General features: G+C 46.9%; 1 protein-coding gene across 2 annotated transcripts in view; it reads left to right on the forward strand.

Moving 5' to 3' along the window:
- Positions 1–24,570, forward strand: part of SCNN1A (sodium channel epithelial 1 subunit alpha) — a 122,679-nt gene that overhangs the window by 58,230 nt on the left and 39,879 nt on the right. The gene's annotated exons all lie outside the window — the stretch shown is intronic.

A 24,570-nucleotide genomic window follows, 5' to 3' on the forward strand; every position in this document is an offset into this window, starting at 1 on the left:
ATTTATTTTTAGTGTTTTTGACCCTGAGGTTTTTCCTCTTTTTTTGGTTTGTCATACTTTAAATAAAGTTACTTTTTTTATACTGGATAGTTGGCTTTGACAAATATCAAGTGCATTGATCCGCATGCTACGTGTTTTTTTTATTTTTTTTTTTACCTGCGGATTTTTTGCATCTTGTGCAATTCAAATGGGTAAGTCTGCACATTAAAGAGACCAACGTTTGCCTAAGTGAAACATGTACCGCAGGTCAGTTTACACGGAGTTAAACCATATGCATGCTGCAACTAAAAAAAAAGAAAAAATATAAAAAAAAATTCTAAACATATGGTAACTAGCTGCTGGCCTGATTCTGAAGCATCGGGTACTCTAGAATATGGCCAGCGGCAGATTAAAATAAAAAATGTGATATATTCACCATCCGACGGCCCCCGGAATCTGTCCCTCCTCTCCACGTTCCCGGCATCTTCCGTTTCCAGTACTGCTTTGCGCCGCTGATCTCAAGACGGCACGGTAGCGGTGGCGTGCGTCCTGCTAATTGCGGACTGCGCCTGCGCACTGCACCTGTTGCTGATTGGTTGCGGCCTGGCATTTATATATATATATAGATAATAAAAATTAAATACGGTACATGTATAAATAGGAAGAATATATTATTTAGAACACTTGTGAACATCTAAAAAAAAATCCAAAGTTGTTTGCAACTTTTTTATTATGAATCGTAGCTATTAGTATAAAGCCTTAGTATTTGGTAACTATGACTAAACTTTGAATCTACGTCCACTTTATACTTTTTTCTTCCACTTCCTCTTTAATTTCCTGTTTTTCCTCACAATAAGGAAGTTCCCTTTCACGGAGGCCATCTGTAACTTCAATCTCTAATGACTCAGCTCTGGATACAAATATCTATCAATAGAGATTTTAAAAGGGGTCATTACAATTAGTACAACATGGCGTCGCCTTTCTTCTAGAAACAGTGTCACACCTTATCTCATGTCGTGTTTGGTATTGCAGTTTGGCATCGTGGGGCTGAACCTGAGTAAGGTGTGGTGTTAGTTAGTTAGTTAGCCATGTTTTTTCTAATGTCAGATAACCTCTTAACAGAGGTCTATGAGGAAGTCAGATAACCCCTTAACAGAGGTCTATGAAGAGGTCAGATACCCCCTTAACAGAGGTCTGTGGGGAGGTCAGATAACCCCTTAACAGAGGTCTATGAGGAGGTCAGATAACCCCTTAACAGAGGTCTATGAGGAGGATAGATAAACCCTTAAAAAAGGTCTATGAGGAGGTCAGATACCCCCTTAACAGAGGTCTATGGGGAGGTCAGATACCCCCTTAACAGAGGTCTATGGGGAGGTCAGATACCCCCTTAACAGAGGTCTATGGGGAGGTCAGATAACCCCTTAACAGAGGTCTATGAGGAGGTCAGATAACCCATTCACAGAGGTCTATGAGGAGGACAGATAACCCCTTAAGAGAGGTTTATGAGGAGGACAGATAAACCCTTGACAGAGGTTTATGAGGAGGACAGATAAACCCTTAACAGAGGTCTATGGGGAGGACAGATAACCCCTTAACAGAGATCTATGAGGAGGTCAGTTGACCCCTTAACAGAGATCTATGAGGTCAGATAACCCCTTAACAGAGGTTTATGAGGAGGACAGATAACCCCTTAACAGAGGTTTATGAGGAGGACAGATAAACCCTTAACAGAGGTCTATGGGGAGGACAGATAACCCCTTAACAGAGGTCTATGAGGTCAGACAAGCCTTTAATAGAGGTCTATTATTATTATTATTATGCATTTATATAGCGCCATTTATTCCATGGTATAGTTGAGCAAAACGGGTCGAAAAATTTCAAAAGTCGCCGACTTTTGGCAAAGTCGGGTTTCATGAAACGAAACCCGACCCTAGGATGAGGTCGGCCACGAGGTCGGCGACTTACGCGCCAAAGTCGCATTTCAAAAGTTTGTTTTGCGCTCTTTTTCAGCCAATCAGGATCCACGGACACTGTCGGCAACGTGATGACATAGGCAGGGGTCACCACCATCTTTCAGAAGGGCATGCAAGTGATTGGCTTGCTTTGGTGGGCGTCACAGGGGGTATAAAAGGGCGTGCACGCCGACCGCCATCTTACTTCTGCCGATCTCAGTATAGGGAGAGGTTACTGCTGATTCTGTAGGGAGAGCGTTACGCAGGGAAGAAGACAAAAAAACTGCTTCTGCTGCTAGCGATTTGGCCTGCACAACACACCAGTCACTGTGTGTGCAGTGCAAGGGGAGGCTATATAGTGGTGTATCAGTTGTGTTGGTTGTTGGGCTGCCTTCTAAGGCTTACTGACATTCCTGCATTGCTGTTTATCCACTGCTCCGCAAACTGCTTTTTTAAAAGCAATCCCAATTTTTTTTTTTTTGTCCTGCTGAGAAGAAAAAAAAACTGCTTCTGCTGCTAGCGATTTGGCCTGTACAACACACCAGTCACTGTGTGTGCAGTGCAAGGGGAGGCTATATAGTGGTGTATCAGTGGTGTTGGTTGTTGGGCTGCCTTCTAAGGCTTCCTGACATTCCTGCATTGCTGTTTACCCACTGCTCCGCAAACTGCTTTTTTAAAAGCAATCCCAATTTTTTTTTTTTGTCCTGCTGAGAAGAAAAAAAAACTGCTTCTGCTGCTAGTGATTTGGCCTGCACAACACACCAGTCACTGTGTGTGCAGTGCAAGGGGAGGCTATATTGTGGTGTATCAGTGGTGTTGGTTGTTGGGCTGCCTTTTAAGGCTTCCTGACAGGCTGGCATTGCTGTTTACCCACTGCTCTGCAAACTGCTTTTTTAAAAGCAATCCAATCTCCCTTATCCTCTAGTCACTTTTGTCACAGCTGTGCCATCGAGCCTGTGACATAGCGCTCAGATATCAGTGGGCCTCACACAATCCAAAAGTGTCCAGTGTCCACAAGTGTGTGCAGAAATTCAAAATCTCCCTTATCCTCTCGTCACTTTTGTCACAGCTGTGCCATCGAGCCTGTGACATAGCGCTCAGATATCAGTGGCCCTCACACAATCCAAAAGTGTCCAGTGTCCACAAGTGTCTGCAGAAATTCAAAATCTCCCTTATCCTCTCGTCACTTTTGTCACAGCTGTGCCATCGAGCCTGTGACATAGCGCTCAGATATCAGTGGGCCTCACACAATCCAAAAGTGTCCAGTGTCCACAAGTGTCTGCAGAAATTCAAAATCTCCCCTGTCCTATAGACACCTTGTACCTTGTTTTACATTACTATATAGTTTGTTGGATTTTGTCTACATTTCTACCAAAAATGAGGAAGGCTGGTGGAAGAGGCCATGGAATTGGGCGGGGGTTGGCAGCTGGTAATGATGGTGTTGGTGGTGGATCTGATGGTAGTGGCAAGAGCAAAATAGGACCGAATGCAGGAGGTGTTGAGCCTGCGTCATCGTCTGGCTACATAAGGCCTCGAACGCTTAGTTTTCTAGGAGTTGGCAAACCGCTTTTAAAGCCAGAGCATCAGGAAAAAGTTTTGTCTTACATTGCTCACTCAGCCTCCAGCTCTATCGCCTCCTCTTCTTCAGTTGTAAAAAGTAAAAGCACTGAGTCGTCATTGGAGGCTCATGTTCATGAACCACACCTTTCCTTGTGTCCTTCACCCCAACCAAGATTGAAGGATGACGCAGGCCATACTACTGATTACTCCATGGAGCTGTTTTCACATACCATGCCTGGATTATCAAGTCAAATGGTGAATTACCCAGGCCAAGATGAATCTGACATGGAGTGCACTGATGCACAGCCGCTGATGGATGATTCTGCTGGTACATTCACTCAGAGCACTACATTGTCCTCGCAGTGTACAGAGCCAGATTCTGACCCTGATGAGACTCAGGTGCCCCTTCCCGCACACTATACCACCATACACGGTGACACAGAGAAAGGTGCACATGACATAGAAGAGGAGGTGATGGATGACCCAGTTGTTGACCCAGATTGGCATCCATTGGGGGAAGAGGGTGCTGCTTCCAATAGCTCAGATGAGGAGCATCCACAGCAGACATCGACATCGCAACAGCTGTTATCTGGCAGGCCCGGAGCACTCCAAAGACAGGTTGCAAACATCAAAAGAGTTGCTGGACAGCTTGTCCAGAGGGTCAAAAGATCACAGCGTGCTAGGCCGCAAAATGTCTGCCAAAGTAGGAAGAGTGCAGTGTGGCACTTTTATGACCAAAATCCTCATGATCAGGCCAAGGTTATCTGTAAGAAGTGCGCAAAGACCTTTAGTCGAGGGAAAAATCTGAAAAACTTGAATACCAGTTGCATGCTTAGACATTTAACCAGCATGCACTTGCAAGCGTGGACAGAACACCAAACCTCAAGTGCCACATGTGCAACTGATCACAACGAAGGTAGTCAGCAATGCTACACTGTTTCCCCCACTGTAAGCCCACCGGTTAGCACAGCAGCAAATGTTGAGGTGTCGTTGCAAGGCCACAGCAGTCAGGGAATCCCACTGTTATATCAACGAAAGACTGATTCTAGGCCATCAGAAAGAACACCAACTCCATCACCATCATCAACCCTCTCTCAGTCCGCCCTGTCCACCGCTACTTCCACCATATGCAGCTCTCAAGTCCAGCTCACCCTCCCAGACACTATGAGTAGGTCAAGAAAGTACTCAGTCTCTCATCCACGTACACTGGGTTTGAACGCCACATTGCCAAACTAATCTCGTTAGAGATGATGCCCTTTCGGTTGTTGGAAAGCACAGCTTTCCGCGAACTCATGGCCTATGCAGTACCACGCTATGACCTACCCAGTCGCCACTTCTTCTCTCGCAAAGCCATCCCAGCCCTCCACCATCATGTGAAAGACCGCATTGTCCATGCACTCAAGCAGTCAGTGAGCGGAAAGGTGCACCTCACAACTGATGCATGGTCCAGTCGGCATGGCCAGGGCCGTTACGTGTCCATCACTGCGCACTGGGTTAATGTGGTGGATGCAGGGTCCACAGGGGACAGCGGTGGTGGGACAGTGCTGCCTAGCCCACGGTATAGGAAACAGTTGGCTGTAGGCGTTCGACCCTCCTCCTCCTCCTCCTCCAGAAGCGAAAGCTCGTCCACAGAGCGCAGTCGTACGAGCACTCCATCTGCAGCTGCCACTGTTGCACATGATGTGTCCCCCTATCGAGCAGCTAGTGGAAAGCGTCAGCAGGCGGTGTTGCAGATGATGTGTTTGGGCAACAGACACACCGCCGAGGTGCTGGCCGAGTACTTGAAGCGACAAACTGAGTCATGGCTGGGCAGTGTACATCTTGAGGCAGGCAAGGTAGTTAGTGATAACGGCCGTAATTTTGTGGCAGCCATAGCCCTTTCAAAACTCAGCCATATACCTTGCTTGGCTCACACCTTGAACCTGGTGGTGCAGTGCTTCCTCAAAAATTATCCGGAGTTAACAGCCCTGCTCCAGAAGGTGCGAAGACTGTGCGCGCACATCCGCCGGTCGCCTGTACACTCCGTTCGTATGCAGAAGCTGCAGCGATTGCTCCACCTTCCCAACCACGCCTCATTATCGACATTGCAACAAGGTGGAACTCCACCCTGCACATGGTGGAGCGGCTGTGCGAGCAGAGGCAGGCCATAATGCATTTGTGGGAGGATACACGACCAGGCACTTTGAGAGCAGACATGGAGTTGACAGGTGTGCAGTGGTCAAAGCTGAAAGACCTCTGTAAAGTCCTTCAGTGTTTTGAGGAATGCACACGGCTGGTAAGCGCAGACGACGCCATCCTAAGCATGAGCATCCCACTTATGCGTCTGCTCATGCAAACTTTGACGCACCTTAAGGAGCAGGCGTCTGCAGCCAATGTTGATGAGGAGGAAGAGGAGGAGGGAATCCTTGATGACATTCAGCCATTGTCTGCTCAGGGACCTCTCCTGGACGAGGTGGAGGAAGAAGAGGAGGAGGAGGAGGATGATGGGGATGATTACTAGGGGAGGAGGATGCATCTCGTGGGGCAAGTGAAAATGTTGGCGTGGCAAGGTCTGGTACAGGGTTTGTGCGTGACTGGAGAGATGTGGATTTGCCAGAAAGTGCTTCTCCAACCAGCACTCGCAGTGCATCATTGACACCGGGAACATTGGCCCACATGTCAGATTATGCCTTGCAGATCCTAAAAAGGGACCCACGCATTGCCAAAATGATGAACGATGACGACTACTGGTTGGCCAGCATCCTGGATCCACGCTATAAAGGCAAATTACAAAACATCATGCCACAGGAGAACCTTGACCTAATAGTGGCTAATAAACAAGCAACTCTGGTAATTCGGTTGCTTGAGGCATTCCCAGCACACAGCAGCGGTGATGGTTCTCACACGAGCCGTACGGGCCGGGGGCAGCTTGGCAGAGGTGTTTGTGGTGCACACAGCAGAAGTGGCGTTGGAGACAGGGGTTTCATGACAATGTTGTGGACTGATTTTTCAAGTACCGCTCACACAACTGGTAATACTGCATCGATGGAAAGTGACAGGAGACAGCACTTGTCAACTATGGTTACAAACTACTTTTCCTCCCATATCGATGTTCTCCCACACAGGTCATTCCCCTTTGACTATTGGGCCGCTAAACTGGACACCTGGCCTGAATTGGCACAATATGCCTTACAGGAGCTCGCTTGCCCAGCTGCAAGTGTGCTATCGGAAAGAGTCTTCAGTGCAGCTGGATCAATCCTGACAGAAAAAAGGACCCGTCTGTCAACCCAAAATGTGGATGATCTAACCTTCATTAAAATGAACCACGCATGGGTTTCCAAGGATTTTGTCCCACCTTCCCCTGATGACACATAGAGTGACAGAAAAATGGCTTGCTTTGGTCCACCTCTTCCTGGGACTTGACCTATTTCACCTTTTGCATCAGCTGAATGTCCAACATCAACATATGCCACTTTCTAAAACTCCCTAACTGTGCTGCCTCCCCCCCCCATGGCTGGGGTCACCACCTAGCGCACGACACCGTGCGAGTGCCGTTGCCCTGGACAGGTGGGTAGGCCGACTCTTGGGCGCGGGCACTGGCACAGGGTCCTTCATAGTGCAATCAAGTGTCTCTGACGGTGGTGGTGCACACCCGCCGTCAGACACACCGCCGTACTATGAGGGGCCCAGTGCCAGTACCGACGCCCAGGAGTGGGCCCCCCTTGCTTGGGCAGGGCCCCAGCATTTGCAATCTTTACCTCTCCCTGCTCCTCCGCTGTGTAGTCTGGGCCGTCAAATCCATACTGTGCCTGACACCGTCTGAGCCTGCCTCCTGATGTATAGACATATATTTTGAATGTGTACGCTATCCATACATGTTATCTGGGGATACTGTACCCTTTCTAACCTTTGTGCAATCACGTGCAATCCATACTGGGCCTAACACCGTCTGAGCCTGCCTCCTGATGTATAGACATATATTTTGAATGTGTACGCTATCCATACATGTTATCTGGGGATACGGTACCCTTTGTAACCTTTGTGCAATCACGTGCAATCCATACTGGGCCTAACACCGTCTGAGCCTGCCTCCTGATGTATAGACATATATTTTGAATGTGTACGCTATCCATACATGTTATCTGGGGATACGGTACCCTTTCTAACCTTTGTGCAATCCATACTGGGCCTAACACCATCTGAGCCTGCCTCCTGATGTATAGACATATATTTTGAATGTGTACGCTATCCATACATGTTATCTGGGGATACGGTACCCTTTCTAGCCTTTGTGCAATCACGTGCAATCCATACTGGGCCTAACACCGTCTGAGCCTGCCTCCTGATGTATAGACATATATTTTGAATGTGTACGCTATCCATACATGTTATCCGGGGAAACGGTACCCTTTCTAACCTTTGTGCAATCACGTGCAATCCATACTGGGCCTAACACCCTCTGAGCCTGCCTCCTGATGTATAGACATATATTTTGAATGTGTACGCTATCCATACATGTTATCTGGGGATATGGTACCCTTTCTAACCTTTGTGCAATCACGTGCAATCCATACTGGGCCTAACACCGTCTGAGCCTGCCTCCTGATGTATAGACATATATTTTGAATGTGTACGCTATCCATACATGTTATCTGGGGATACGGTACCCTTTCTAACCTTTGTGCAATCACGTGCAATCCATACTGGGCCTAACACCGTCTGAGCCTGCCTCCTGATGTATAGACATATATTTTGAATGTGTACGCTATCCATACATGTTATCCGGGGAAACGGTACCCTTTCTAACCTTTGTGCAATCACGTGCAATCCATACTAGGCCTAACACCGTCTGAGCCTGCCTCCTGATGTATAGACATATATTTTGAATGTGTACGCTATCCATACATGTTATCCGGGGAAACGGTACCCTTTCTAACCTTTGTGCAATCACGTGCAATCCATACTGGGCCTAACACCATCTGAGCCTGCCTCCTGATGTATAGACATATATTTTGAATGTGTACGCTATCCATACATGTTATCTGGGGATACGGTACCCTTTCTCACCTTTGTGCAATCACGTGCAATCCATACTGGGCCTAACACCGTCTGAGCCTGCCTCCTGATGTATAGACATATATTTTGAATGTGTACGCTATCCATACATGTTATCTGGGGATACGGTACCCTTTCTCACCTTTGTGCAATCACGTGCAATCCATACTGGGCCTAACACCGTCTGAGCCTGCCTCCTGATGTATAGACATATATTTTGAATGTGTACGCTATCCATACATGTTATCCGGGGAAACGGTACCCTTTCTAACCTTTGTGCAATCACATGCAATCCATACTGGGCCTGACACCGTCTGAGCCTGCCTCCTGATGTATAGACATATATTTTGAATGTGTACGCTATCCATACATGTTATCCGGGGATACGGTACCCTTTCTCACCTTTGTGCAATCACGTGTAATCCATATTGGGCGTGAGAACGGCTGGCGAGCTGTTAAGCAAGCTACAGCACCTGTGGTTTGCACACGTAAGTTTTTCATTTTTTCAGGAATGACGGTTAGGCCTAATTCCGGAACTGCGGTTGACCTGCACTTACTGGGAAATCATTGTTCGCGGGTAATAATTGTAATCAGTGATCCCCATCACCAGGGCTGCCACTAGGAATTTCGGGGCCCCATACTGGCAAAATTTTCGGGGCCCCTTGAAACTCCGCCCAGGCTCTACCCAGCCCCGTCTCCACCCCTCGAACCTTCCAAAGTCCCACCACTTTCTCTTGGAACAACTCCACTTCTGCACCATGTCCTCACAAATCACACATTAACAGTTCCCATCACCACATACATAGCCAGCAGCTTTTGTTTTGGCCAAAAGATTTTTTAATCCGCCACCACGACAAAGTAGACTCTTTTGGTCGGGCCCTACTCTACTGTAACTTACTAAACATTTGCTAAAATATCCAATACAATTTCGGAATATTTTTATTTATTTTTCCATTTTTAAAAATTACCAATAATGCCACATACAAGGGACAAATACCACCGGACCATGACCAGCCACCATATTACCACCACATGGTGAACTAAAATCCCATATACAAGGAGCAAATACCATCACGCCATGACCAGACCATATTTTACCACCACATAGTGACCGGGGCCCCACTCCGGGCCCACTCTGCTCATCAGGCCCCATCCAGTAAGGGCAGTAATGCCCTGATAGCGGCCCTGCTTAGGTCAGTGGGTTTGGGAAGGATACTTATATTATAAAGTTTTTGGTAATATTAGGAATTATTAAGGTATATAAAAGAATTGTCCAGCTGAAAAAAGTGTATGGCCGGGGTCACACGAGTGATGATTCTCTCATGTGAGAGAATCAGCTTAATTATGCTACTGACACTCAGCGCAAACTCTCATCCAAGTGTCATCTGATTCTCTTGCATGAAATAATCGGAGCACATTGAGAAGACAGGGAACTTAATTTCTCCATCTTCTCCATTGTCTGAGGTCGTGGATTCAGACTGCACTCAGCTGACAGCTGAGTGCAGCCTGATGGTTCACACGCATCCATAGATTTCAATGGGTCCGTGTGATCCGAATTCCAAAGCCACTCACGGCATGCTGCAGATTATTTTTCCACAGACGATTTCGGTCTGTAGAAAAAAATCACAGATCTGCGATGCCCCATAGTATAACACTGTGCTGAGTGTTATGCAATAAAACATCACATAGCGCTCAGCCATGTTATACGCTTGTGTGAGCGAGGACTAAAACCCTTCATTCCCCCTGCAGATCTTCTCATCAGCCTCTCATGCTGGAGTCCGGCCTCAGTTACTTTTCTGTAATACTGTGGAATTTTTGCATACTTTTAGGGTGTGTGCACATGTTGCGGATTCTGCTGCGGATTTTTCCACACAAATTTCACTGAATCCGCCAGTAAAATGACCTGTTTTACCTGAGGATTTTCTGCAGATTTTGTGCAGATTTCCACAGCGTTTTTACACTTGTGGATTCCTATAATAAAAGAGGTGTAAAAATGCTGCGGATCAGCCAAAGAATTGACATGCTGCAGATTTAGAGCCGCAGCATGTGCACAACAGTTTTGGTTTTAGATAGACTTTTGGGCTATGTGCACATGTAGTGAAACGTACTGCGGATTTTTCTGTGCGGATTTGGAAAAATCCACAGGTCAAAAGTCCTGCGGTTTACCTGTGGATTAGCCCTGCGGTTTCACACCTCACAATGGAGAAGGTGTGAAACCACTGCGGATTCCGCACAAAGAATTGACATGCTGCGGATTTGAACCCGCGGAAAAATCCACAGCATGCACACAGCGTTTTTCATTTTCCATTGAAAACAATGGTACTGTACGACGCAGCTTAGCTGCGGTTCCAGAGCCAAAACCCCTGCGGATCCGCAGCAGAACCCGCAATCTGTGCACATGGCCTAAGGGTACAACGCAGCAGAATCTGCCATGTGTGCATATACCCTAACATATACTGTGTTTGTGATTATAGTGTGTGGTTGTGTTACATAACATCTCTGGGAGATGCTATAAATCCTGATGAGCAGTGTCCTGGCCCCCTGTCCCCTCCAGAGAAGGATAAGGCTGCTGTGCCCCCTCTGCCCCTGACAGGACACCACAGCTCCATTCTGAAGACTGAAGTTTTTTTACATAAGTTTGGAGAGTAAATGCAGGGAATCCTGAGAGGGGGCTGCTGTGTCCTGTCAGGGGGCAGGCTGTGCTGCTCAGCGGTCTTATGCTTCTCTGTAGGAGGTGAAGGGGGCACTCAGCTCTGCTGTTATCTTGGTCTATAGCTGATACAGGCAGGGGTCAGACTCAGGACATCGCAGCTTCCTTCCTTGGTGAGCGGCTGCTGTGCTGATAGTGTGACTGACGCTGTCACTGAGCACACAGCCCACTCACTGAGGATCCATCTGCTACAGGGGCTGGACTACAGTAGATCCTGGCAAGACACTGGCCATACACTTAAACAACACAGGCTCAGACACTCACCGGGGGGGACTGAGGGCTGCACTGCTGCTCAGTGACTCGCTCCAGACTGTGTGATGGGAGAATACTATAACTGCACTGCAGTAAGCCCGCGCTCAGCCAGGATTGGTTGCTGGAAAGTCCCACCCTCCTGTTGCTCAGCACTGGCTGCCTCTCCCAGCTGTCTGTCACAATGACTCCTGCTCCCTCCACACACACAGAACGCCGGTTTATGAAAATTCTGAGGATGGGGCCCCTCCAGCTCCCGGGGCCCCTTACACCAGTAAGGCTAGTAATGCCCTGATGGCGGCCCTGCCCATCACTAACGTTGTTCAGCGGGTTATCTGCACCTGTAAGCGACAAACGCTGGCCTTTTCAGTGTAGCGCACATGCAGCCACGGACATGTAAGGGCATGACACACCAGTTATTGGCCAATCTCATGTGCCAGAGCCTCACGTGTCCCTCTAGTAAGCCGGACTCGGACCGCGGGGCATGACGGAGTCTCGTTCGTTAACGGAATTAAGCTTGCAATGTGTGCATCTGTTCTGTAGCTGGCATGGTTGAGGTTTCCCAGGTGGAGTCGAATTTAACCGTAGGCTCCACTCCTGGTGGTGCCCTTCTGGACATTCCTTTAAGGTTCAGCTTTGCAACCATACTGCCCACGTAAAACAAACACTTTGCCTTCATGAACGCTGTTTGGAGGGTCATGACTCGTGGGAATAACGCCGCCCAATCAGTTAACCTGCTAGAGAGATCGTTCGTTGCTCCCAAGCATGACATCACACTCCCTAGGAGGAAGGTAATGCCACTGTGGCGACCGTACTCCTGGGGGCTACACAAGTGCACTGATGCCCAGCCACTGCTCGATGAATCTGCTGGTACATTGACCCAGACCACTACATTCCCCTCGCACGCTACCCGGCCTGAATCTGACCCTGATGAAACTCAGGTTACCCTTCCCATATACAGTTCCATCTTACACGGTGACAAAGAGGAAGATGCAGATGAAAGTGCAGGTTCGGCCCACCCGCCATCAGACACACCACCGTACTATCAGGGGCCCTGTGCCAGTGCCATCGCCAACGAGTGGGCCCCCCCTGCTTGCTCAGGATCACAGCACTTGCAAAGTTGAAATACTGTGCAGTGAGATGGAAGATGGGGACGACGAGGAGTCCAGAGTAGTACAGGGATTCCCAAGCGAGGAGACTTATTTGATTGTTTTCAATGTTGGGACAGCAATTTTTGGGGAGCACTATACTCTGGAGAATGATAGATGGGGCCCACCATACACTGGAACATTCCAAAGGTGGACATCAGACACTGGAGCAGCATTTACAGGGCCCATTATACACTAGAGCATTAGAAATGGGGCCCATTATGTTTGGAGCATTATTTGGGCCCATAAGACAGTGGAGCTTCATCCATGGGGACCAACATATACTGTAGCATTATGTGGAGCTCATCATATACTGTTTCAAACATTATATGGGACCAATGATTCTGTATGGAGAAATAGATGGGCCTCGTCATGAGATGTAAAAAGTGAGGTATTTTTCATTGTACTATACCGCTATTTCTCTGCCGTATCGGAGCATGATGAGTTGTGGTATGTGTTAAAGGGGTGCTCTTTCGCCCAGGGCACATGAAAACCTGCAGCCAGCCCTCCCCCCCCACAACTTTAGCCAAATAACCCCCATTTTTCAGTGCATAACTTGTATTATGAAGTTAATTAAGGTTGAAAAGCTTAAGTAAGAAGAATTGATGCTTTTGGCATTCAAATGGGCACTGTAGGTGTGTTTCCTGTCCTCCTCTCACTGCCGAATTTTATTCCCCATTGACTTACATTGGGTTTCGTGTTTCGGGACGACCCCGACTTTTCCCTATAATCGGACGATCTTGCTCGACCCGACTTTTGGAAAAGTCGGGTTTCACGAAACGAAACGCGACCCTAAAAAACCAAAAGTCGCTCAACTCTATTCCATGGCGCTTTACATGTGAAAAGGGGAAATATAGACAAGTATAGTAAACATGTGTAAGACAAGGCACGCACAAGTACATAAGGAGAGGGGACCCTGCCCGCGAGGGCTCACAGTCTACAGGGATGGGTGAAGATACAGTAGGAGAGGGTAGAGCAGGTTGTGCTGTGGTTCAGTAGACCGAGGATCATTGCAGGCTGTAGGCTTGTCGGAACAGGTGGCTCTTCAGGTTCTTCTTGAAGGTTTCTGTTGATGGTGAGAGTCTGATGTTTGTGGCAGGGAGTTCCAGAGTATGGGGGAAGCACGGGAGAAGTCTTGTATGCGGTTGTGGGAAGAAGAGATAAGGGGGGAGTAGAGAAGGAGATCTTGTGATGATCGAAGGTTGTGTGCGGGTAGGTACCTACAGACCATGTCACAGATGTATGGAGGAGACAGGTTGTGGATGGCTTTGTATGTCATGGTTACGGTTTTGAATTGGAGCCTCTGGGCGATAGGAAGCCAGTGAAGGGCCTGGCATAGGGGGGAGGCTGGGGAATAGCGGGGAGACAGGTGGATTAGTCGGGAAACAGAGTGTAGGATGGACTGGAGCGGAGGCAGAGTGCTAGAGGGGAGGCCATAGAGTAAGAGGTTGCAGTAGTCGAGGCGGGAGATGATAAGAGCATGCACTAGTGTTTTTGTGGTTTCGTGGTTGAGGAATGAGCGGATTCGGGAAATATTTTTGCGTTTGAGGCGCCGTCACACATAACGACTCACCAGCGATCCCGACAACGATATCTACGTGTCAGGATCGCTGGTAAGTCGCTATGTGATCGCTGGTGAGCTATCAAACTGACAGCTTCACCAGCGATCAGCACAGCAACGCCGAGCGCGCGGCGTCGCTGTGTTCGTTAGTTACCAGCGCGCTGTGCAGGGAGCTGGTAACTAACGTATACATCGGGTATCCAAGGGACATGTGTCCCTTGGATACCCGATGTGTACGTTATTTACCAGCTGAGCGTAGGTCTCCGGCCTGTCACACGCAGCAATGCGTGCTGGCCAGCGGGAGACCAGCGACCAAAGAAAAGTCCTGGGCTTTCCTACAGCGATCAGCGATACCGGCAGGGGGGCCGGTCGCTGATCGCTGTCACACACAGCGATCTCGCTGGTGAGATCGCTGTTGTGTCACAAAACTTGTGACTCAGCAGCGATCTCGCTAGCGAGATCGCTATGTGTGACGGGGCCCTATGAGGAGGACAGATAACCCCTTAACAGAGGTCTATGAGGAGGACAGATAAACCCTTAACAGAGGTCTATGAGGAGGACAGATAATCCGATAACAGAGGCCTATGAGGAGGACAGATAAACCCTTAACAGAGGTCTATGAGAAGGACAGATAACCCCTTAATAGAGATCTATGAGGAGGTTAGATAACCCCTTAACAGAGATCTATGAGGAGGTTAGATAACCCCTTAACAGAGGTCTATGAGGAGGTCAGATAACCCCTTAAAAGAGATCTATGAGGAGGTCAGATGACCCCTTAACAGAGGTTTATGGGGAGGTAAGTTAACTCCTTAGCAGAGATCTATGAGGAGGTCAGATAACCCCTTAACAGAGGTTTATGAGGAGGTCAGATAACCCCTTAACAGAGATCTATGAGGAGATCAGATAACCCCTTAACAGAGATCTATGAGGAGGTCAGATAACCCCTTAACAGAGATCTATGAGGAGGACAGATAACCCCTTAACAGAGGTCTATGGGGAGGTCAGACAAGTCTTTAACAGAGGTCTATGAGGAGGACAGATAACCCCTTAACAGAGGTCTATGAGGAGGACAGATAAACCCTTAACAGAGGTCTATGAGGACATCAGATAACCCGTTAACAGAGGTCTATGATGAGGACAGATAACCCCTTAATAGAGATCTATGAGGAGGTTAGATAAACCCTTAACAGAGATATATGGGGAGGTCAGACAAGCCTTTAATCTAGATCTATGAGGAGGTCAGATAACCCCTTAACAGAGATCTATGAGGAGGTCAGATAACCCCTTAACAGAGGTCTATGGGGAGGTTAGTTAACCCCTTAACAGAGGTCTACGAGGAGGTCAGATAACCCCTTAACAGAGGTCTATGAGGAGGACAGATACCCCCTAAAAAGAGGTCTATGAGGAGGTCAGATAACCCCTTAACAGAGATCTATGAGGAGGACAGACAAACCCTTAACAGAGGTCTATGGGGAGGTCAGATAACCCCTTAACAGAGGTCTATGGGGAGGTCAGATAACCCCTTAACAGAGATCTATGAGGTCAGATAATCCCTTAACAGAGATATATGAGGAGGTCAGATAACCCCTTAATAGAGGTCTATGAGGAGGTCAGACAAACCCTTAACAGAGATCTATGAGGAGGTCAGATAACCCCTTAACAGAGGTCTATGAGGAGGCCAGACAAGCCTTTAATAGAGGTCTAGAGGAGGACAGATAACCCGTTAACAGAGGTCCATGAGGAGGACAGATAAACCTTTAACAGAGGTCTATGAGGACAGATAATCCCTTATTAGAGATCTATGAGGAGGACAGATAAACCCTTAACAGAGGTCTATGAGGAGGACAGATAAACCCTTAACAGAGGTCTATGAGCAGGTCAGATAACCCCTTAACAGAGATCTATGAGGTCAGATAATCTCTTAACAGAGATATATGAGGAGGTCAGATAACCCCTTAACAGAGGTCTATGAGGAGGTCAGATAAACCCTTAGCAGAGATCTATGAGGAGGTCAGATAACCCCTTAACAGAGGTCTATGAGGAGGTCAGACAAGCCTTTAATAGAGGTCTATGAGGAGGACAGATAAACCCTTAACAGAGGTCTATGAGGAGGACAGATAACCCCTTAATAGAGATCTATGAGGAGGACAGATAAACCCTTAACAGAGATCTATGAGGAGGTCAGGTAAACCCTTAACAGAGGTCTATGAGGAGGACAGATAACCCCTTAATAGAGATCTATGAGGAGGTCAGATAACCCCTTAACAGAGATCTATGAGGAGGACAAATAACCCCTTAATAGAGATCTATGAGGAGGTCAGATAACCCCTTAACAGAGGTCTATGAGGATGTCAGATAACCCATTAACAGAGGTCTATGAGTAGGACACATAAGCCCTTAACTGAGGTCTATGAGGAGGACAGATAAACCCTTAACAGAGGTCTATGAGGAGGACAAATAACCCCTTAATAGAGATCTATGAGGAGGTCAGATAACCCCTTAACAGAGATCTATGAGGAGGACAAATAACCCCTTAATAGAGATCTATGAGGAGGTCAGATAACCCCTTAACAGAGGTCTATGAGGAGGTCAGATAACCCCTTAACAGAGGTCTATGAGGAGGACAGATAAGCCCTTAACAGAGGTCTATGGGGAGGTCAGATAACCCCTTAACAGAGATCTATGAGGAGGACAAATAACCCCTTAATAGAGATCTATGAGGAGGTCAAATCACCCCTTAACAGAGGTCTATGAGGAGGTCAGATAACCCCTTAACAGAGGTCTATGAGGAGGACAGATAAGCCCTTAACAGAGGTCTATGGGGAGGTCAGATAACCCCTTAACAGAGGTCTATGGGGAGGTCAAATAACCCCTTAACAGAGATCTATGAGGTCAGATAATCCCTTAACAGAGATATATGAGGAGGTCAGATAACCACTTAACAGAGGTCTATGAGGAGGTCAGATAAACCCTTAACAGAGATCTATGAGGAGGACAGATAACCCGTTAACAGAGGTCTATGAGGAGGTCAGGCAAGCCTTTAATAGAGGTCTATGAGGAGGACAGATAACCCGTTAACAGAGGTCTATGAGGAGAACAGATAACCCCTTAATAGAGATCTATGAGGAGGTCAGATAAACCCTTAACAGGTCTATGAGGAGGACAGATAACCCCTTAACAGAGATCTATGAGGAGGACAAATAACCCCTTAATAGAGATCTATGAGGAGGTCAGATAACCCCTTAACAGAGGTCCATGAGGAGGTCAGATAAACCCTTAACAGAGGTCTATGAGGAGGTCAGATAAACCCTTAACAGAGGTCTATGAGGAGGACAGATAACCCTTTAATAGAGATCTATGAGGAGGTCAGATAAACCCTTAACAGAGGTCTATGAGGAGGTCAGATAAACCCTTAACAGAAGTCTATGAGGAGGACAGATAACCCTTTAATAGAGATCTATGAGGAGGTCAGATAAACCCTTAACAGAGGTCTATGAGGAGGACAGATAACCCCTTAACAGAGATCTATGAGGAGGACAAATAACCCCTTAATAGAGATCTATGAGGTAGTCAGATAACCCCTTAACAGAGGTCTATGAGGAGGTCAGATAACCTCTTAACAGAGGTCTATGAGGAGGACGGACAGATAAACATTATTGGTGCTGTCCCCATTGGGGCTCACAATCTAGAATCCCTGTCAATATGTCTTTGGAATGTGGAAGGAAACTGGAGAACCCGGAGGAAACCCATACAAACTCCTTGTAGATGTTGTCCTTGGTGGGATTTGAGCCTAGGACTCCAGCGCTGAGCCACCATGCTGCCTCATAAAACATAAAACATAAAAATGTAATTCCACCATTACTTTTTGGGTAGTATTTATACTACATTAATTGTATGGTAAGATTTTCCAGGTCAGTACGATTACGGCGATACCAAACTTGTAACGTCTTCTTTTATATCTTTGCTCAGTGCATGTGCAGAGTGAGCTGTCAATCAAAGGACCGGGATGCTCCACCATCCGCTGCTCACAGAGTACTGAACGGTGGTGATTGTAGCTGTGCTTGCTCCCCGGAGGGAAAAAGTTCGTTTTCTCCCAGTACTGCGCCCTGGCACCTTTCTAACACTATTAACTTGCAGATTAACCCCGTATCTGCAGGTTAACAGCGTTTGGAGACATGGCAAGTTCCCTTTAAAAAGAAACTCCAAATAGAAAAATGCACTGTGTGATGCTTAGTAGAGGCCGTAATGACACAGGTGTTTACCAGGCATAACGCTTTATTGGTTTTACTTTGAGCAGTGAGCCATCCATTGGACTGGTTTTTTTCCCAGAACAGATGGCTCCAGTGTTTTGTTTCCTCCCCTAGGGCTTTTGTAGCCATTTAATCACTTTTTAGCAAGGCAGATTCCATTTAGAGCACAGCACAGGTTGTCCACAAAGGCAGCGGACTTGGGACATCCTCTTGGCAAGGGTCCCATGGCAGCCACTTGGCCTCCGGCCATGGTGGATACACTTTCCCCCCAACTATGACACCCTATAATAAATTGCAAACTAACCAAGTAACTTCTCCATTTTACACCTTCAGTGACACACAAATACTAAGAAACTTCTCGTTTCTAACAGTGTCTCAACAGTATGGAGACAAGGCCGGTGTCACAAGCTAGAAAAAATCCATGTGACTTATTTTTAGGAAGTTAGTTTGTATGTAAGGCACGAGCTTCCTCTGCACCATGCGCAGAACCCCAGGAGCACATGTGGCTGTAGAGGTCAGTCAGGGCCATAGTTGTGGATGAATGCATCATATTTTGTATGCCCTGGCCTCCCAATACATGAATATCACACTCCACTGGCAGTTTACTGGCCTCTCTATCCCCTGCATCATCAGGGTCTGTACTTCATCCTTTATAGTCACTTCCAGCCGCCTCTGAATAAACAAATACACAGTCCAGGTTGAACTCATAGCGTAGAACTTTGCTTTCATGACTTTGCAGCACATCCAGATCTGTTACAACATTTTCAACAGCTTGTATGTTACACGTTACTTCATCTTTCCCTGCTCTCCTCTCCCTGTCACACTGCACGTTCCTGGGTCGAACCATTTCCAGCAGCTCCTCAGCGTCCTCCCTAGTCAGCCTCACTGCATACAGTTGTTCCCTCAGCCGTTTTGCCCCGGTTCTGAGGGCATCAGCCCAAGCAATGACCTGCCACATGGCGAGCAACCTGCCCTGCAGTGCTGCTGTGACTTCACCTCTGTCCCAAGTTCCTGTAGATGCTGTCTTGGCCCTTATTGAGGCTACGCTGTCCCACTGACTCTGGATGGCTGGGTTCCTCCTTGAAAGTTGCGGGGAACTGAGCAGCTTGGGCATTTAGCCCACCCGAGCACTACGGGCTACCTAGGCCTCCTCACTTTACCAGAAACTATCCCTGCATTAAACACAGCTAACCACTCCTAATGTTAACCATTTACATGTATACTTACACCAAGTATAATACCCCATCTAGTGACCAAACTTGTACACTACATTTTCCCTAATTATATACATATCTACATGGCAGATTTTGTACACATTATTACGAGCCAACCATCTATGCACAATTATACAAATATAGACAATGAACCAGAGTTTCTGTACCCCCTTACACAGTGATATTATATATTGCTTCATTTCAAGCTCATTTTTTGGTAATTTTTCTAATTTAATTTATAAATAGCCTGTAGGAAGGTGGTAGGGAGACTAGAAAGTGCTGGAAATTGAAAAAGATGCCACTTTACACTAAAAAAAAAGATACACAAGTGAAAATTGTGCTTTAGATTTTTGTAAAAAAAAAGCAATAATGAGGAATGTTAAAGCCGGCATCCTGCTCCCCATTCAGCCATTATGTGGAGGGGAAACTACCAGACAGATGCTTATTTCCACTTCTCATTAGCACACAAAGCAGTTATTTCCCATTAAGATAGTGCAGTTGGTGGTCTCTGAGTTAATTATGGTTCCCTTGGGTTCAACACAGAAAAACATACTGGCCAACTTTTCCTGGAAGTCTGAGAGACTTCACAGACTCCTGGAAAATCTCTCAACTGCTGACGAAGGCTTCCGAAACCTACCCAAAAATCAAACGCTTCAGAAAAATATGTTGTGCTGGGTGCCAGCAAGTTGAATCAGCAGTTAGAGCTCCCTGCATCTACAGCTCTGCTTGAAAGTTTGTGAACCCTTCAAAATTTTTCATATTTCTGCATAAATCATAAGCCAAGGTATTCCTAGAAACACATGAGAGGGCAAGCCCTCTAGCACACGACAATCGTTAAATTCCGAGTGCATGGCCTTACCTGCAGATGTATCACTCAAACGACCTGCGTCAATGGCGGATATGGGTATTGGTCTTCACAGTTTATGTGGCTTGAGACCCTTGTCCTGCATTAACCTGACGTCAATCAGATTAAACACCATCCCACTGTCCAGAAAGGCTGAAATAATCACCTTACTTTTGCCAAAATAGATCTCACCGGTAAAAAAAAATTGTGACATACCCACAGAGGAAATATGTATACCCAGGTTGCTAACCTCCCCACAACCCGGATTGCTTCGTTTTCCAGCAGTTTCCTTGACCCCGGGCTCCCTGAAAATTGAGGTGTCTCGTTATGTCTATGGTGAAGACGGTGGTCCACATGGATAGCCAGAGACATGGCTTCCTCCAGGGAAACCAGGGTCTCAAAGTCATCCTTTACCCTCACAGAAAGCCCCTGACAGAACTGACTACGGATCACAGAGTCATTCCACTTAGTGTCCATGGACCAGCTGAGTAATTAAAAGCAATACTCCTCCGCTGGCCAGTCTACCTGTTGAAGCGGACATACAGTAGTTTAGATTCAGCCAGAGAGATGCAGTCCGGGTTGTCCTATATATGACACAGCCAGAAAAAAATCCTCAACCGTCCGAAGCAACAGCGAGTGTCAGACGGGAGAGAAAATGCCCAGGCTTGGGGGTCACCCTGAATCCCCACCCGTTGTTCCTCGGTACCTGAGGAGTGAAGACATAATTTAAAATAGAGTTTACAGGCCTCTGTGAAAACACCGAACTTATCCCAACTGCCAGAGAACCTATCCAGTAGAGCCATCTTGGTCTCAGCAAGGGTATGCCGAAAAGCCGCGAGCCCTAAGACTAAAGTGTCTGGGCGCTGCAAAACAACTGTGCTCAAGTTTGCCACCTCCAGGCTGAGTTGCTGCAGTTGCCCTGACAGAGCAGCCATTGGATCAATGATGGATCGAGAAAGGTATGGGGCAGTGTTAATGTACCTTGGGACCATGGGAGCTAACCAGGTCCTTATAACTAGGGGCTCCCTAGTTTATCCCTGTCCTCCAGATTACTCCTGAAGGTGGAGACGCCGGGTTCACGTGCCTTGCCATGCTCCTATAGCAATCATTATCTGTCCCCTCCCCCACCCAGGATGGTGGAAAGCTCAAATGTACAGGATAACACTAACCAAACAAACAAGGGAAGACGGACTGGGATAAATGAAAATACCAACTATACAAAATACACACACCAAAAAACAGAGTGGGATGCAGGGGAGTAAAAGGAAGGAGAAACCAAGTAGGAGAGGATGAGGATTTGCACACAAACAAAACTCCAAGCAACAATCTCCTGAACAAATCTCCAAATGCCAACTCCAATCACAAACTACACCTCCAACTCCTAACCAGGCAGTAAGAGCTAACACTGGCAATTCCTAAGAGTCAGAAGCGAGCATATATAGCAGAGGGGAGTGATCAACACTGAACAGCTGAGACAATCTAAGTAGAAATGCTCCAGGAGTTTCACCTGAACAGATTAACTCTTGCACTGCCAATAAGTAAAAAACTGCACTGTTTAATAAAATGGTGAAGTACTTCTAACTAGTGCAGGAGTTTGTAAAATGAGACGTCATAATCTTCTGGCCCCTCTCTGTTGCAGTATTCCCATGACAGCATGTAAGCAGTTTCCAGTAATTATAGATTAGTCCCTCACATTGGCTTGGAGAAATTTTAGCCAATTCGTCACCTACAAAACAGTTTCTACTCTGTAATGTTGGTGAGGTTTCTCCCATGAACTGCTCGCTTTAGTTCCATGCGGAACATTTCTATAGGATTAAGGTCAGAACTGTGACTTGGCCGTTTCAAAGCTTTACCTTTTTTCTTCTTTAACCATTCTTTACAGAACATCTTGTGGCTTTGGGTCATTGTCTTGCTGCATGACTTACCTTCTCTTGAGATTCAGCTCATGAACGGATACAGAATTCACAATGCATAATGGAGCAGCAAGTGACCAGAGCTGTCCATCTGCCTCCCCCAAGTGAAAAACAGTGCCCATGGGAAAGCGGCTTCTCAATTGTAGGGGGACATTAAAAAATGTCCATTTCCTAAATGATTTTGCATAAACCGTGTCCTTTTTTGGTCCTATTAAATAGAAAAGTATGCAGATGCCACCATGTGAGGGGTTTATCCGCCCAGTTGACAGAGTGCAACTGGCCTGAGTCCTGTAATCTGTGTCAAAACCTTTGACTTTGCAACAATGATATGTAGGAAATGTATTTGCTTCCGTGTAGCGACCTTAACAAAACCTGATGTAGCTCAAGCTGTGAGACATTTTGGGAAATTTTAGTGCAAAAAAGCAAAATCATTCAACCACACCGGCTAAAATATAAAATATTTCAACAGAAACCTCAGGAATGAATCATTAATTTACCGGCCGGGGCACTGCCAGCCTTCCTGGGGAAATCCCAAGTGTCCTGCTCTGTATCTTGTAGGAGAAATAGCTTCTCTGATGCCAGTTGCTTAATGTAATTTACAGTCATAAGAAATATTTCATACATTACTGATCCTGTACTGATCCTGAGTTAAATCCTGTATTATACCTGTGGCGTAGCGCCTTCTATGTGTGTTGGGGGACACTCGCTTGGCAGCGGATTAACGTAGTCAGGCATGGTTTTTCACACAAAACAGTCCATACGGTTTATTGAAACGTCATAAACTGCACCATAAGCCAGGTTTCACATCACCGGCTTACACATAGTCCATTACTTCATCACGTGTGGCTTTACAAAGCATTCATTAGACTCGCCGGACTCTCTCCAGTCACCGGGTGACCGCACAGTTCAGTAACAGACCATTGTCAATGCACAAAGTTCTTTCCCCATACCCGGGGTTACCTCTCAGGAGCTCCTGTTCCACAGGCTGAATCCTCGTCAGTCTAAGGTCCTCAACAGGACAGCGTTTTTCTCAGTGTGTGGCCGTCCCAGGCTGTGCACACACATGTGGCCTGCCCGGATGCTATTTAGGACAGTTGTCCAACACCCAGGCCACCAGGTCCAAGGTCTCACCACGTGCTCCAGGAATCAGATCCTACTCCCAGGATCTTCCAACACAGACCTTCCAGGACCTTGCACCCTGAACCATTCAGGTACACACACTCTGTTCATGTGACCAGACCTCAGTCACATTATATGGTTGTAACTACCCCCATGGATGGGCGGTACATGTGTGGTTAGTCAATTCCCACCCAGCTCTCTAACTAACCCTATAAGCCACCCTTATAAGTAATACACAAACACTTGTGGAACTATAAGTCCCGGCATAACCATATCATTTTGGGCTTACAGTGCAGAGAACCTCTGCGACACATACCGGCCATTTACAATATTGCCAGTCCCTAATTTACCATTATAATTATGCCTGAAGCGCATACACAGCGCCCCCTAGCTGTAACAGAGGTTACTGCATCACATACCCCAGAGGTGCACTCACTATTCTGCTGGTGCAGTCACTGTGTACATACACTACATTACTTATCCTGTACTGATCCTGAGTTACATCCAGCATTATACCTCAGAGCTGCGCTCACTGTTCTGCTGGTGCAGTCACTGTGTACATACACTACATTACTTATCCTGTACTGATCCTGAGTTACATCCAGCATTATACCTCAGAGCTGCGCTCACTGTTCTGCTGGTGCAGTTGTAAGAGGATGAACTGTGATTACATCAGCTAAGAGCAGGTGCTGCGAGTGCCGGGGAAACTGTTTGTGTGGGGGGTGGGGCCTAGTGTTGGCTGTCTAGAGCTGTAAGGGAAGCTTCCAGAAAAAGAAAAGAGACTGTTGTGAGAGACACTGTGTGTGTGGAGCATCTTGTGAGAAGCAAAGGGATTGAACGCTGTAAGAGACTTTACTGCAATCCCTTCATCTTGGGAGCCTGAGACCTTGCTGTGGAACAAACACTGACGTTTCCTGAGAGCTGTGTGACTTGGGAGCTCTGTTGAGTCCCTGTTGTGATGAGGTGAGAAGCAATATTGGACATTTTATGCAGAAACAGGCGTATTGCTTCTAGGAGAATTTGTGAGGACTACAGGA

The sequence above is a fragment of the Dendrobates tinctorius genome, unplaced genomic scaffold (assembly GCF_039654945.1).
Source record: "Dendrobates tinctorius isolate UK_male_01 unplaced genomic scaffold, ASM3965494v1 ptg000196l, whole genome shotgun sequence".
In the NCBI taxonomy this organism is placed as follows: domain Eukaryota; kingdom Metazoa; phylum Chordata; class Amphibia; order Anura; family Dendrobatidae; genus Dendrobates; species Dendrobates tinctorius.